We start from the raw sequence: 15,168 nt of genomic DNA on the forward strand, positions 1-15,168 counted from the left end.
ACAAGATGGGGACCTGGATGGGGCACATAGCCACAAGATGGGGACCTGGATGGGGCACATAGCCACAGGATGGGGACCTGGATGGGGCACAGAGCCTCAAGATGTGGACCTGGATGGGGCACAGAGCCTCAAGATGTGGACCTGGATGGGGCACAGAGCCACAAGATGGGGACCAGAGCCACAACATGGGGACCTGGATGGGGCACATAGCCACAAGATGGGGACCTGGATGGGGCACATAGCCACAGGATGGGGACCTGGATGGGGCACATAGCCACAAGAGGGGACCTGGATGGGGCACATAGCCACAAGATGGGGACCTGGATGGGGCACATAGCCACAAGATGGGGACTTGGATGGGGCACATAGCCACAGGATGGGGACCTGGATGGGGCACAGAGCCTCAAGATGTGGACCTGGATGGGGCACAGAGCCTCAAGATGTGGACCTGGATGGGGCACAGAGCCACAAGATGGGGACCAGAGCCACAACATGGGGACCTGGATGGGGCACATAGCCACAAGATGGGGACCTGGATGGGGCACATAGCCACAGGATGGGGACCTGGATGGGGCACATAGCCATAAGAGGGGACCTGGATGGGGCACATAGCCACAAGATGGGGACCTGGATGGGGCACATAGCCACAAGATGGGGACCTGGATGGGGCACAGAGCCACAAGATGGGGACCTGGATGGGGCACAGAGCCACAAGATGGGGACCTGGATGGGGCACAGAGCCACAAGATGGGGACCTGGATGGGGCACAGAGCCACAAGATGGGGACCAGAGCCACAAGATGGGGACCTGGATGGGGAACATTGCCACAGGATGGGGACCTGGATGGGGCACATAGCCCCAAGATGGGGACCTGGATGAGGCACATTAGTACAAGATGGGCGCCAGGATGGGGAACGTTGCTACAGGATGGGGACCTGGATGGGGCACATAGCCATAGGATGGGGACCTGGATGGGGCACATTAGTAAAAGATGGGGACTTGGATGGGGAACATTACTACAAGATGTTTTCCATTATTACTATATGATGCTAATTGTAAGACAATATTACTGTATGTGGCCAATTGGGGGAAATAAAATTGTAAAAAAAATAAAAAATAAAATAAAGCATGAAAAAATATTGGGCACTAAAAATGCTGTTTTATATGTAAACTAAAGTAAACACAAAAAAGTGCACGTTTATTATCGCCACATCCATAACGACCCAAGCCATAAAAAAATAAACACGGCAAAAATGTTCAAAAGGTGTATACAAAAAAATTGGTATCACTAAAAATGTCACATTGAACAAAGAATGCGGCCCCCCAAATTCAAATTTTTTCCATGTGCGGCCCATATACCCAGCCGAGTTTGAGACCCCTGCCCTAGAAGAAGGCATGCAAGCTGCACACCAGGGCCGGCGTCAGCACCCGGGCAAATGCCGGGGCCCTGAGTAGGTGGGGGAGGCCCCTCACCATCAGCGCCCGCTCCCCCCCCCCGCTTGCTCAGGGCCCCGGCACCCGGCACAATACTTACCCCTTCCCCGTGCCTCCGCAGCAGCTCCTGCATCCTCCGCGGCTGTTGCACTGTGACGTCTCAGGTCAGAGGGCGCGGTGACGTCTTTACACCACGCTCTCGACTGAGCAATCACAGCGCAGAGCGGGATGAGGCCGGCGACGCTGGAGTCCGGAGCAGAGGCAGCAGGTGAGACGTGAGGTGAGTATTTGATTGTATGGAGGCCTGTGGCAGTATTAGGGAGGGGGGTGAGGTGGGGGGTGTGACATCCTGCATGGGGCATTATAAGGGGGGGTAACATCCTGCATGGGGCATTATAAGGGGGGGGTGACATCCTGCATGAGGCATTATAAGGGGGGGGTGTGACATCCTTCATGGGGCATTATAAGGGGGGGTGACATCCTGCATGGGGCATTATAAGGGGGGGTGACATCTTGCATGGGGCATTATAAGGGGGATGTGTGTGTGACATCCTTCATGGGGCATTATAAGGGGGGGGTGACATCCTGCATGGGGCATTATAAGGGAGGGGGGTGTGACATCCTGCATGGGGCATTATAAGGAGGGGGGTGTGACATCCTGCATGGGGCATTATAAGGGGGGGGTGTGACATCCTGCATGGGGCATTATAGGGGAGGGGGGTGTGTGACATCCTGCATGGGGCATTATAAGGGAGGGGGGGTGTGACATCCTGCATGGGGCATTATAAGGGAGGGGGGGTGACATCCTGCATGGGGCATTATAAGGGGGGTGACATCCTGCATGGGGCATTATAAGGGGGTGTGTGACATCCTTCATGGGGCATTATAAGGGGATGGATGGTTATATGGGGGTCAGTATCCTGCCTGGAGCGTTATATGGGGGCCAGTATTCTGTATGGAGCGTTATATGGGGGCCAGTAGCCTGCGTGGGGCATTATGTGGGGGGAACAGCCTGCATGGGGCATTATGTGGGGGCGAGCAGCCTGCATGAGGCATTATGTGTGGGGAACATCCTGCATGGAGCGTTATATGGGGGCCAGTATTCTGTATGGAGCATTATATGGGGGCCAGTATTCTGTATGGAGCATTTTATGGGGGCCATTATTCTGTATGGAGCATTATATGGGGGCCAGTATCCTGCCTGGAGCGGTATATGGGGGCCAGTATTCTGTATGGAGCATTATATGGGAGCCAGTATTCTGTATGCAGCGTTATATGGGGGCCAGTATCCTGTATGGAGCATTATATGGGAGCCAGTATTCTGTATGGAGCGTTATATGGGGGCCAGTATTCTATATGGAGCATTATATTGGGGCCAGTATTCTGTATGGAGCGTTATATGGGGGCCAGTATCCTGTATGGAGCGTTGTATGGGGGCCAGTATTCTGTATGGAGCGTTTGATGGGGGCCAGTATCTTGCATGGATGGTTATATGGGGGTCAGTATCCTGCCTGGAGCGTTATATGGGGGCCAGTATTCTGTATGGAGCGTTATATGGGGGCCAGTATCCTGTATGGAGCATTATATGGGAGCCAGTATCCTGTATGGAGTGTTATTTGGGGACCAGTATCCTATATGGGGCATTTTATGGGGGCCAGTATACTGTGTGGAGCGATTTGCTGGTTTCTGAGCTATTGTAGAATTTACAATAGATATCACTCATGTAATGAAAAACACAGTAGCCCACATATTGAGAGTCACACTAGGGTGGTGTGGATAAATAGCCACTCACACTCCATATCTTTGTCGCCAACTTGAACAAAATAAATATAAACAGGAGAAAAAAACAAGTATATTGGCATACAAAAGTTTATTATAAATTCGGATAAAATTCCATTAATAGATAGCAAAAAGGTATATATCGTAAGGTGCAGACATACAGATCAGAGGAAACCCTGCTAGGGTAATATAGATAAATACAAGAAATGGCATAGATGTCATGAATAATACAAGAAAACAAAAATTACAAAAATTGCACAGATATCCACCTAAAAGGAGGAGAAACGGTAAATATTGAGTAATAATGACAGAACATTAAAAATAAAAATAAAAAAGAGAGAGATAAGGCAGGGCAAAAAGAGGTGGTATACATGGACAAAAAACATGGCACTTAGTGTGTGGGGATCACGTATACCATGGTCCTGTGCAGTTAATCCATTGCCATAATGCGTATCATGTACAGGGCATTGGTAACTCACCCCAATAAATGTCACACGTAACGAAGGGACCAAATGAGGGCAGGTGTCTGTCAAGGAGAGCAGCCTCATTTGGTCCCTTCGTTACGTGTGACCATGGTTTCCTCTGATCTGTATGTCTGCACCTTACGATATATACCTTTTTGCTATCTATTAATGGAATTTTATACGAATTTATAATAAACTTTTGTATGCCAATATACTTGTTTTTTTCTCCTGTTTATATATATATCACTCATGTAATGTAAGAAGTGAAATCTTTGCATTGTACTATATATATATTTCTCTTCGGTATCTGTGACCGTGGCTTGCCCCCCCCCTAATTTTGATCCCGGGTACTCCCATGATCCCCCATAAGTGACCCCAGTTTACAAATTACACCTCTCAGTGAATTAATCTAGGAATGCAGTATTTATATTGTCACCATGGATGTGTCAATATGATTTTATGCCATTGGGCAGTGAAGAAAAAATAATTTCATTTTTACCACAACATAATTTGTTACACAATTTCTGATGAACGTGGAAATACCCCATATGTGGCCGTACAGTACTACGTAGCCAAAAGCAAGACTCAAGAGGTACGGAGCGCTATTTGCCTCCTGGAGCACATATTTTCCTACAATAGTTTGCGGACTCCATATACAGAGTCCCTAAGTGCTAGAAGAGCAGAATCCCCCCTCAAGTGACCCCATTTTGGAAATTATAAGGTGTAGTGATGATTTGACGCCATGTGTTTTTTCCAGAAACAAGCAGTAGTAAATGTTGTGGAGTGAAAATTTCAAATCTGCAATTGTAATGTCCATACATTGTAGTGCCCAGTACGTTGTAGTGCCCAGTGCATTATGCCCAGGTCATTCTTCTGGAGACATGCACCCAAAAATTAGGCGGGCTCTCATCGCTACAGAAATGCCAAAACATATGGATACTAAATGTGGTTTAGGCACACTGTGGGGCTCAATAAGAAGAGGTGGGGTAAGGAGCTATATCGCTTTTCCAGAGCATTTGTTCTATCAGTAATGTGGAAGCCCCCTATATTTCCATTAACAGATGATGGACCTAAGTGGGGACTTGCATTTTTTGATTTGAAGCATTTGTTGGGAACAATTTACATAACATTTTGGATCATATTTATCCTGTGCTCTATGCTGAGCACTTACATCAGGGTTTCAATCTAGATCTCCGAGTGACGTTATTCAGATGAAACCCCCGAGGGATCCATTCACTATAATGAGGCAGCAGAGTTACACTGGACCCAGTCTTTTCAGAAGTGCACAAAACTGTGGTCGACAGTGTTTTTATGCACACCTAATAAGACGGACACCATCGGATCATAGGCTAGACGGCATCCACAGTGCCTCCATCTGCCTCATTATAGGGAATTGTCCACCGGAGTTTCCTTCTGAATCACATATTTCAGAGATTTACATGAAAACCCCGGTGTAAGCGCTCAGCGCTGAGCGCAGGATAAATGTGAGCAGAGCCATACAGCGATCTTTGAGAGGCAGAATGAACACATCATTAGTAGGTCAAAAATTGGTTTTATTTATTTTTTACGCCATTCTTCGTGCAGCATAAGTGATTAGATGACTTTATTCTTGAGGTCGGTGCGATTACAGCGATATCAGATTTATATAGTTTTTTATGTTTGGCTGCTGTGACACATTAAAAGATGCTTTTAATTGTAAAAACTAGTTATTGCATCACCATGTTTTCAGAGCTATAATTTTTCCAGATTTCTGCTGACAGAATTATATGAGGGCTTGTTTTTTGCGGGATGAGTTGACATTTTTATTCATTCCATTTTTGTTTACATAAAGTTTTTTGATCACTTTCTATTCTGATTTTAGGGAGGCAGAATGAACAAAAACCTACAATTCAGGAATTGTTTTTTTTTTATATACCATTCCGTGTGTGGTAAAATTGGTAAGGCAGCTTTATTCTTCGGGTCAGTACGATTACAGCGATACCACATTTATATAATTTTTTTATGTTTTGACGCTTTTACACAAAAAATTTTTTATAGAAAAAATAATTATTTTTGCATTGCTTTATTCTGAGAGCTATAACGGTTTTACTTTTCTGCTGAAAATGGTGGCTTGTTTTTTGCAGGACAAAATTATGTTTTCAGAGATACCATTCTTTTTTACATTCGTCTTTTTGATCACATTGTATTCAACTTTTTGTTTGACGGTATGATGAAAAAGCATAGTTCTTTGCCCTGTTTTTTTTTTTTTACAGTGTTCAATGAAGGGGTTAACTACTAGAGATGAGCGGTGTTCGACTCGAACTGTTCGCCAATCTCAAATTCGAGCTGTTTTGGGCGGTGTTCGAGCCGTTCGACGAACCCGAACGATTTGAAAAAAATTCGGCTGTTCGAGGTTATGTTCGATAACTGTTCGTGCACCAAAATCATAACTGGATTTTTTCTCAGTAATGCTGAAAATTAATGTTAATACGCAGTTTGAGTGTACAGCGGGGCGGGGGGAGGGGCAGGGGATGGATCTCTGCAGGAATAATGAAGATCTCCATTTTTTTTTCTCTTTCCCGCATTTACAGTGGGGAGGTGCAATCTGTCAGCCTATCAGCAGCGCACACACGGAGCAAACTGCTTTTTTTCACACAAGCAAGGGCATGTGTCATTGGCAGTGTATGTCACATGTCCTTGCCCTATAAGACCCAGCCATTTTCCCCGTCGCCACCATTTTCTCACTGCTGCAGCTGCGTGTTAGACGGCACCGCTGTTGCTGTGTGCGCTATACTTTGAGTTTTAATTTCAAGCCAATTTTCGCACAAATCTACAGATAGCTTGGGAGTAGGGAATAGTTGTGATTGCAGTCCTTTTGACGACTAGGTTACATCATTTCCTACAACTTTTATCAGGCAGGTCTGTGCTCTTAAATAGATAGGTTGGCAGTAGGGACTAATTGTAATTGCAGTCCTTTTGAGGGCTAGGTTACATCAGTTACTATCACTTTTTGCCAGGCAGGTCTGTGCCAGTGCTGTGCAAGTTTTTTTCACAGCATTTGGCTAAATCTAGCTAAGCAAATACTTTTTGGCCTCTTGCAGTGTGCGTTAGTCAGTGGAGTAGCCTATCTGTATTGCAAGCTACACCACCTGTGTATAGAATACAAATTTTTTTTACTGCACCTAGCCAAGTAAAACCTTTTGGGCACAGAATCATTCTATTAGTCCATCTATACTAACCTCCACCAGGTTGCAAATTCAAAATAATTTTTATCTGCATCTAGCTCTGAAAAAATATTTGGGCTTGTAGCAGTGTGTGGGACTTGTTCTAATAGTCCATCTATACTTACCGCCACCAGGTTGCAAATTCAAAATAATTTTTATCTGCATCTAGCTCTGAAAAAATATTTGGGCTTGTAGCAGTGTGTGGGACTTGTTCTATTAGTCCATCTATACTTACCACCACCAGGTTGCAAATTAAAAATAATTTTTATCTGCATCTAGCTCTGAAAAAATATTTGGGCTTGTAGCAGTGTGTGGGACTTGTTCTATTAGTCCATCTATACTAACCACCACCAGGTTGCAAATTCAAAATAATTTTTATCTGCATCTAGTTCTGAAAAAATATTTGGGCTTGTAGCAGTGTGTGGGACTTGTTCTATTAGTCCATCTATACTAACCTCCACCACCTGTGTATGTAATAAAATAGTTTTACTGCATCTAAACCAGCCAATACTTTTGGGCTAATACCACAGTTTGGCCACTCAGCTCTGCTTGGTTCCCATCCATTGTTTTTTGTGCAAACAACTGCAGAGTTGTCAATTAGTTAACGACGAAAATTAGTGGAAAAAGGCCTGCTGCTGGTGGAAAGGGGAATAGGCGTGTTGGGAAGGGAAAAAAAGGTTGTGTCCGTGGGGTAGGTGTTAAAGCAACAGTAACATCTGCAGAAGAAAGATCATCTTCCAGCCAAACTAAGATGTCTACTTCTTTTAGCAGACAATGTGATAAGATCCCTTTCTTACAGCCACGCCAATCGCTACAAATTCCAGATGAGGCACAAAAACAACAGGTGCTTCAACGAATATCAAGTGCTCCTTTAAGTGGGCTCTCCTCCACCTCAACTTCAACATCACAAATACTCGAAGGTTCTGACCATAATGTAGACTCTCATTCCCAAACTGTAACTCCAGTTGGTGGAGACAATGAGGAAGACGATGATGAGACTCAAATACCTGATTGGAGCGACAACTTTAGTTTTTTGTCAGGGCAAGAAGAGGTTGGCTCTGAGGACGACGGGTGTGATAACACACAGGATGATGATAACGAGGTTGGAGATCCCACTTACTGTCAACCCACAGTCAGCCAAGAGATGAGGTCAGCAGAGGAGGTGGAGGAGGATGTTAGTGACGACGAGGTCAGGTTGCGCCTTCCTGGACAGAGACGTAGTACTGGAAGCACGTCAACAACTGCATCCTCAAACACAACTCTGCCTCTGACCACAAGTCGTGGTGGCTCTTCAGGTCGCATGGGTGCTAAGCCTTGCATAGCCTGGGCATTTTTTCAGATCGATAAGGATGACCCAACTCGTGTTATCTGTAACATTTGTCAGCAAAAGCTAAGTAGAGGCCAAAAAATACATAGTTTGAATACTTCATGCATGAACCGGCACATGGATATGAAGCATAAGTTGCAGTGGGAAGCTCACTGTGCTACAATGCGGCCTAGCCGGCCGGGCCAACCACCCTCTGCCACATCTTGTGCATCCGCGGCCTCTTCATCCTCTGTGACTGGGGGGACAGCAGTCACACCTGTTTTGGGACGCAGACCTGCCACCTTTTTATCCGCAACAGCCAGTGTGATTGGCAGGTCATCATTTTCTTTGGAGGTGGAAACACCAGCTGGTGTTCAGCGCTGTCCGACATCGATAGCACCACCTTTGGATCAAGGCAACCTAACATGTCTGCCTGCATCTTCCTCACAGACCGGCAGTTTGCCGGGGACACCCTTCTCAACCCCGTCTAAGCACAACAGCCAGCCCTCGGTCCCTTATATGTGGACAAGTAAAAGACCATTTCCTCCTAGCCATGAGAAGGCTAAGAGGTTGAATTTCACCATCTGCAAGCTCTTGGCTACAGAAATGCTGCCTTTCCGCCTGGTGGACACAGAGGATTTTCGAGACCTTATGTCCGTCGCAGTGCCCCAGTACCAGATGCCCAGTCGGCACTACTTCTCAAAGAAAGGTGTGCCTGAGCTACACCAGCATGTCGCACACAACATCACCGCTTCTTTGAGAAACTCTGTGTGTGACAGGGTGCATTTCACCACAGACACTTGGACGAGTAGACATGGACAGGGGCGTTACATGTCGCTGACTGGGCACTGGGTAACTATGGTGACAGCAGGACAAGGGGCTGCTGTCCAAGTCTTGCCGTCCCCACGAGTTGTGCGTCAATCCTCTTTATCTCAAAGTTCCTCCACTGCTTCTGCCTCCTCAACCTCCTCTCGGTCCTCCACCTGCACCCAAAGCCTGTCTGGTCATGCCACAAGCTTTCTAACTGCGCAGAAGGGATCCTGCACACCTTCTTACTATGCTGGCAGCAGGGCTCAACGTCATCAGGCAGTTTTTACTTTGAAATGTCTGGGAAATGTGAGTCACACAGCTGAGGAGTTGTGGTCAGCTCTGGAGAACCAGTTTCATGAATGGTTGTCTCCACTGGACCTGAAACCAGGGAAGGCCGTGTGCGACAATGCTGCAAACCTGGGTGCGGCCCTTCGCCGGGGCAATGTCACACACGTGCCTTGTATGGCTCACGTGTTGAACCTGGTTGTCCAGCAATTTTTAGCCAACTATCCCGGACTAGATTGTCTTCTGCAGAGGGCACGGTCGCTGTGTGGTCACTTCCGCCGTTCGCATCCCGTAGCTCAGCGACTTACATCTCTACAGAAGTCGTTGGGCCTGCCACTTCACCGGCTAAAATGCGATGAGCCTACCCGGTGGAATTCAACTCTGCACATGTTGCCGCGACTGTGGCAGCACCGACAAGCCCTGGTGCAATATGTTCTGACGTATAGCCTGGGCCAACAAGATCCAGAGGTGGGGCAAATCACGCTGGAGGAGTGGTCTCAGATCAGGGACCTATGCACCCTTCTGCACAGTTTTGAAATGGCGACGAAGATGTTTAGTGCTGACGATGCCATTATCAGCATGACTATTCCGGTGATTTACATGCTGGAGCACATGTTAAACAGAATTCGGAGTCAGGTGGTGGCACAAGAGGAGGTGGAGGAAGAAGAGGAGGAGGAGTTGTATGTGGAAGGGCTAACATCTGCAAGGTCCAGACGGTCGGCAGCACCAAGGCGTCAGGCATGTGAGGGTGGGGGAGATGGTTTTACCAGGGCGCATGGAAGCAGACAAACTAGTGAGGAAGGTGCAGGAGCCCAGGAAGAAGTGGAGGACGAACTGATGGAAGACTCATCAGATGAGGGAGACCTTGATCACATTTCTGTTGTGCGAGGTTGGGGGGAGAGGGCAGAGGAAGGAAGCATGATTGTTACCTCGCCACCAACACAACAGGGACTTGGTGCTCCTGGATGCGCCAGACACATGAGTTCCTTCTTGCTGCACTACCTGCAACATGACCCTCGAATTGTGAGAATTAGAAATGATCCTGACTACTGGGTTGCCACACTGTTAGATCCCCGGTACAAAAGTAAATTTGCAGAAATTATTCCTGCCATAGAAAGGGATTCACGCATGCAGGAGTATCAGCAGAGACTGTTGCAGAATCTTACATGTGCTTTTCCACAAAACACCAGTGGTGCACGTAGTGAATCTCACAGTTCCAACTTGCCAACCGTGGGACCGTCGAGTGTTCAGTACTCAAAACGTAACAGGAACACAGTATCTGCTGGTAACATCAATTTTGCGGAATCATTTCACCACTTTTTTAGCCCATTCTTTGCAAGGCCACAGGAGACAAGAAGTCTGACACATAGTCAACGCCTAGAGACGATGGTACAGGAGTATCTCCAAGTAAACATTGAAGCCATGACTGTGTCACTGGACCCTTGCTCTTTTTGGGCTTCCAATCTGGATAAATGGCCGGAGCTCGCCACTTACGCCTTGGAGATCTTGTCATGCCGCGCAGCCAGCGTTCTGTCTGAACATGTGTTCAGCGCTGCTGGTGGTGTGCTGACAGATAAGCGCACGCGGCTCTCCACTGATAATGTAGACAGACTCACATTCATAAAGATGAACAAATCATGGATCCGAAAGGACTTTTCTACCCCTGTGTCATCCTGGGGAGAGTAAAAGCTTGATGATTTGTTAAAATCACCTCACCAACCGTTTTAAGCTTTCAAATTATTAATCATGTTTATCTGTATCTTGGCTGGAAAATAATTTGGGCCTTGTAGCAGTGTGCAGTACTGATTCTATTAGGCCATCTATACTAAACTCCACCAGATTTAAAATTACTAATCATGTTTATCTGTATCTTGGCTGGAAAATAATTTGGGCCTTGTAGCAGTTTGCAGTACTGATTCTATTAGGCCATCTATACTAAACTCCACCAGATTTAAAATTAATAATCATGTTTATCTGTATCTTGGCTGGAAAATAATTTGGGCCTTGTAGCAGTTTGCAGTACTGATTCTATTAGGCCATCTATACTAAACTCCACCAGATTTAAAATTACTAATCATGTTTATCTGTATCTTGGCTGGAAAATAATTTGGGCCTTGTAGCAGTTTGCAGTACTGATTCTATGAGGCCATCTATACTAAACTCCACCAGATTTAAAATTACTAATCATGTTTATCTGTATCTTGGCTGGAAAATAATTTGGGCCTTGTAGCAGTTTGCAGTACTGATTCTATTAGGCCATCTATACTAAGCTCCACCAGATTTAAAATTAGACTGGTCAACGCAATTTTTCTGTCTAAAGGTTTTAAAACATATTTTAAGTCAATTTTGGCTGCTGATTACTAATATGAACTCCGTTTTTGGCTATCACATCAGGATTTCGAGATATTTTTGATGGAAATTACTCTCATCGAATGTTTTTTGATAAAAACCTCATGATTTTCGTTACTACATTTTGTATATTTTTAATCAAGGAATAACAAAAATTACAAAGTCTGTGTACAGCAAATCAAATATACTTACAAAATTAAACTACAAAATATAAAAACAGATATATAAGGCACACAGATGAATGGCAAATGGCAGTTATTTGAACTTTCTTTTCTTGGCTGATCTGTGATGTACAGCTTCTGGGTTGTCTCTCATCAAGCTCCAGCAATAGTCAGCCATCATATGTGAGTTCCACCGGCCTTGATACCGCTCTTCCATTGTTTTAATGTCCTGATGAAAACGCTCCCCTTGTTCCTCGCTCACATCCCCAAGGTTCTCTGGAAAAAAGTCCAAATGGCTGTGTAAATAGTGAATCTTGATACTCATTCTACATCCAAGATTTTGCAGACTCATTAGTAGCTCTTCCACAATCTCTTCATAGTTGTCTGCTTTCTTATTCCCTAGAAAATTCTGCACCACATTACAAATTGCATTCCAAGCTCTTTCTTCTGTCTCATTCATTGATGTGGTAAAGTTTGGGTCTCTCATAAGTGTTCTTATTTGAGGTACATCAAATATTCCAGCCTTTTTCTTCTCTTCACTAAGACCAGGAAAAGTTGAACATATATAGTTAAAGCATTCTCCACTGTGATTGAGAGCTTTGACGAACTGCTTCATCAATCCAAGTTTTATGTGCAAGGGAGGAAAGACAATGTTCTTCCTATCCACTAGAGCAGGGGTCTCAAACACGCGGCCCGCGGGCCGCATGCGGCCCCTGAGGCTGCTTTATGCGGCCCGCAGGCACAGACCCCTTGACGATCCCGACCTGGTCCAGGAGGAGCCGCCGACAGCAGCGCTGAATTGCCACACAGAGACTGTTTCCCAGCACTGCATTTCCAATGCCAGCCGCTGGCCAATCAGAGGCCAGCAGCTGATATCTGCGTGTCGGCGCAGCGAGTATGACGTCATTGCCATATGCAGATGTCAGCTGCTGGCCTCTGATTGGCCGGCGGCTGACATTGAAAATGCTGTGCTGGGAGACAGTCTCTGTGCGGCAATGCAGCGCTGCTGTCGGCGGCTCCTCCTGGACCAGGTCGGGATCGTCAAGGGGTCGGACTCTGTGGTGCCTGCGGGCCACATCTGCAGGAAGGACGCCGAGGGAACGGAGGACAGGTGAGAATCATCTTTTTTTTTTCTATTTTATATGTGTGAAGAACAGCACAGGGGGCACAGAGCCACAACATGGGGACCGGGATGGGGCACAGAGCCACAAGAGGGGACCTGGATGGGGCACATAGCCACAAGAGGGGACCTGGATGGGGCACATAGCCACAAGAGGGGACCTGGATGGGGCACATAGCCACAGGATGGGGACCTGGATGGGGCACAGAGCCTCAAGATGTGGACCTGGATGGGGCACATAGCCTCAAGATGTGGACCTGGATGGGGCACATAATGGGGACCTGGATGGGGCACAGAGCCACAAGATGGGGACCAGAGCCACAAGATGGGGACCAGAGCCACAAGATGGGGACCTGGATGGGGAACATTGCCACAGGATGGGGACCTGGATGGGGCACATAGCCCCAAGATGGGGACCTGGATGAGGCACATTAGTATAAGATGGGCGCCAGGATGGGGAATGTTGCCACAGGATGGGGACCTGGATGGGGCACATAGCCACAAGATGGGGACCTGGATGGGGCACAGAGCCACAAGATGGGGACCTGGATGGGGCACAGAGCCACAAGATAGGGAACAAGGCCACAAGATGGGGACCTGGATGGGGAACATTAGTACAAGATGGGGACTTGGATGGGGAACATTACTACAAGATGTTTTCCATTATTACTATATGATGCTAATTGTAAGACAATATTACTGTATGTGGCCAATTGGGGGAAATAAAATTGTAAAAAAAATAAAAAATAAAATAAAGCATGAAAAAATATTGGGCACTAAAAATGCTGTTTTATATGTAAACTAAAGTAAACACAAAAAAGTGCACGTTTATTATCGCCACATCCATAACGACCCAAGCCATAAAAAAATAAACAAGGCAAAAATGTTCAAAAGGTGTATACAAAAAAAATGGTATCACTAAAAATGTCACATTGAACAAAGAATGCGGCCCCCCAAATTCAAATTTTTTCCATGTGCGGCCCATATACCCAGCCGAGTTTGAGACCCCTGCACTAGAGGATCATGGATGACATTCTTATCGCCAGATGCCAAACTCTGTCGCTGAGGCCATTCAGTTTTCACCCAATGCTCTGCTGTAGCTCTACTGTCCCAGTAGCACAGAAAACAAGGGTGTTTGAAAACAGTTTTTTTGCTTTCTTATCATAACAAATGGGAATTATGCATATTCAAAGAAAACAAAGATATTCTCACATTTATTGGGAGACTAAATGAAAACTAAATTTACCTTAGTGAACCGTATAAACCGGCACTTTTCATACACTACTGATATTTTTCTTGGAATTATTGAAAATGGGCTATATACCTATAGCGCCAAAACGTGATGTGATAGAGAAATTATAAGATCAGATATGAATTCAGCACCCTCAAATTAGTCTAAAACTATTCTTAAAGTCCATGCCAGAAAATTTTTTTTTTTTTGTACACCAGTGCTATTAATAAAAATCATGTTTATCTGTATCTTGCCTGTAAAATAATTTTGGCCTTGTAGCAGTTTGCAGTACTAATTATATTAGGCCATCTATACTAAGCTCCACCAGCTTTCAAATTAATAATAATTTTTAGCTGCATCTAGCCCGGAAAATAATTTTGGGGCTCCTAGATGCGCAAGACACATGAGTTCCTTCTTGCTGCACTACCTGCAACATGACCCTCAGATTGTCAGAATTCGAAATAACACTCTTAGATCCCCCACACTCTTCGATCAACCTTTTTATTTTAATAAAGAACAAAAAAATGGTCATTTTTGAAATTATAAGCATTAGCAGGTTATTAGAAACTGAAATCAAACAGTTTCAACTCAAAACTTTATTATAGGTGATGTTACATTTGCACATAGGACCCCTTGTTCGAAAGGAGCTTCTAAACTCTCTCGTCCATTGAATTTTTCAGGTTTTGGATGGCTTCTGCTTCAATTGTTTTGCATGAGGACAGAATACCCTCCCAGAGCTGTTGCTTAGATGTGAACTGCCTCCCGCCATCATAGACACTCCTTTTGATGATGCACCAGAGGTTCTCAATGGGGTTGAGGTCAGGGGAGCATGGGGGTCACACCATAAGTTTGTCCCCTTTTATGCCCATATCAGCCAGAGATGCAGATGTGTTATGTGCAGCATGAGACGGTGCATTATCATGCATGAAAATGATCTTGCTGCGGAATACACGGTTCTTCTTCTTGAACCATGGCAGGAAGTGCTGTTTGAGAAACTCCACATACATTATGGAGTTCATCTTTACC

The sequence above is a fragment of the Phyllobates terribilis genome, unplaced genomic scaffold, assembly GCF_046119375.1.
Source record: "Phyllobates terribilis strain yellow unplaced genomic scaffold, ASM4611937v1 Scaffold_3__8_contigs__length_932513732, whole genome shotgun sequence".
In the NCBI taxonomy this organism is placed as follows: Eukaryota; Metazoa; Chordata; class Amphibia; order Anura; family Dendrobatidae; genus Phyllobates; species Phyllobates terribilis.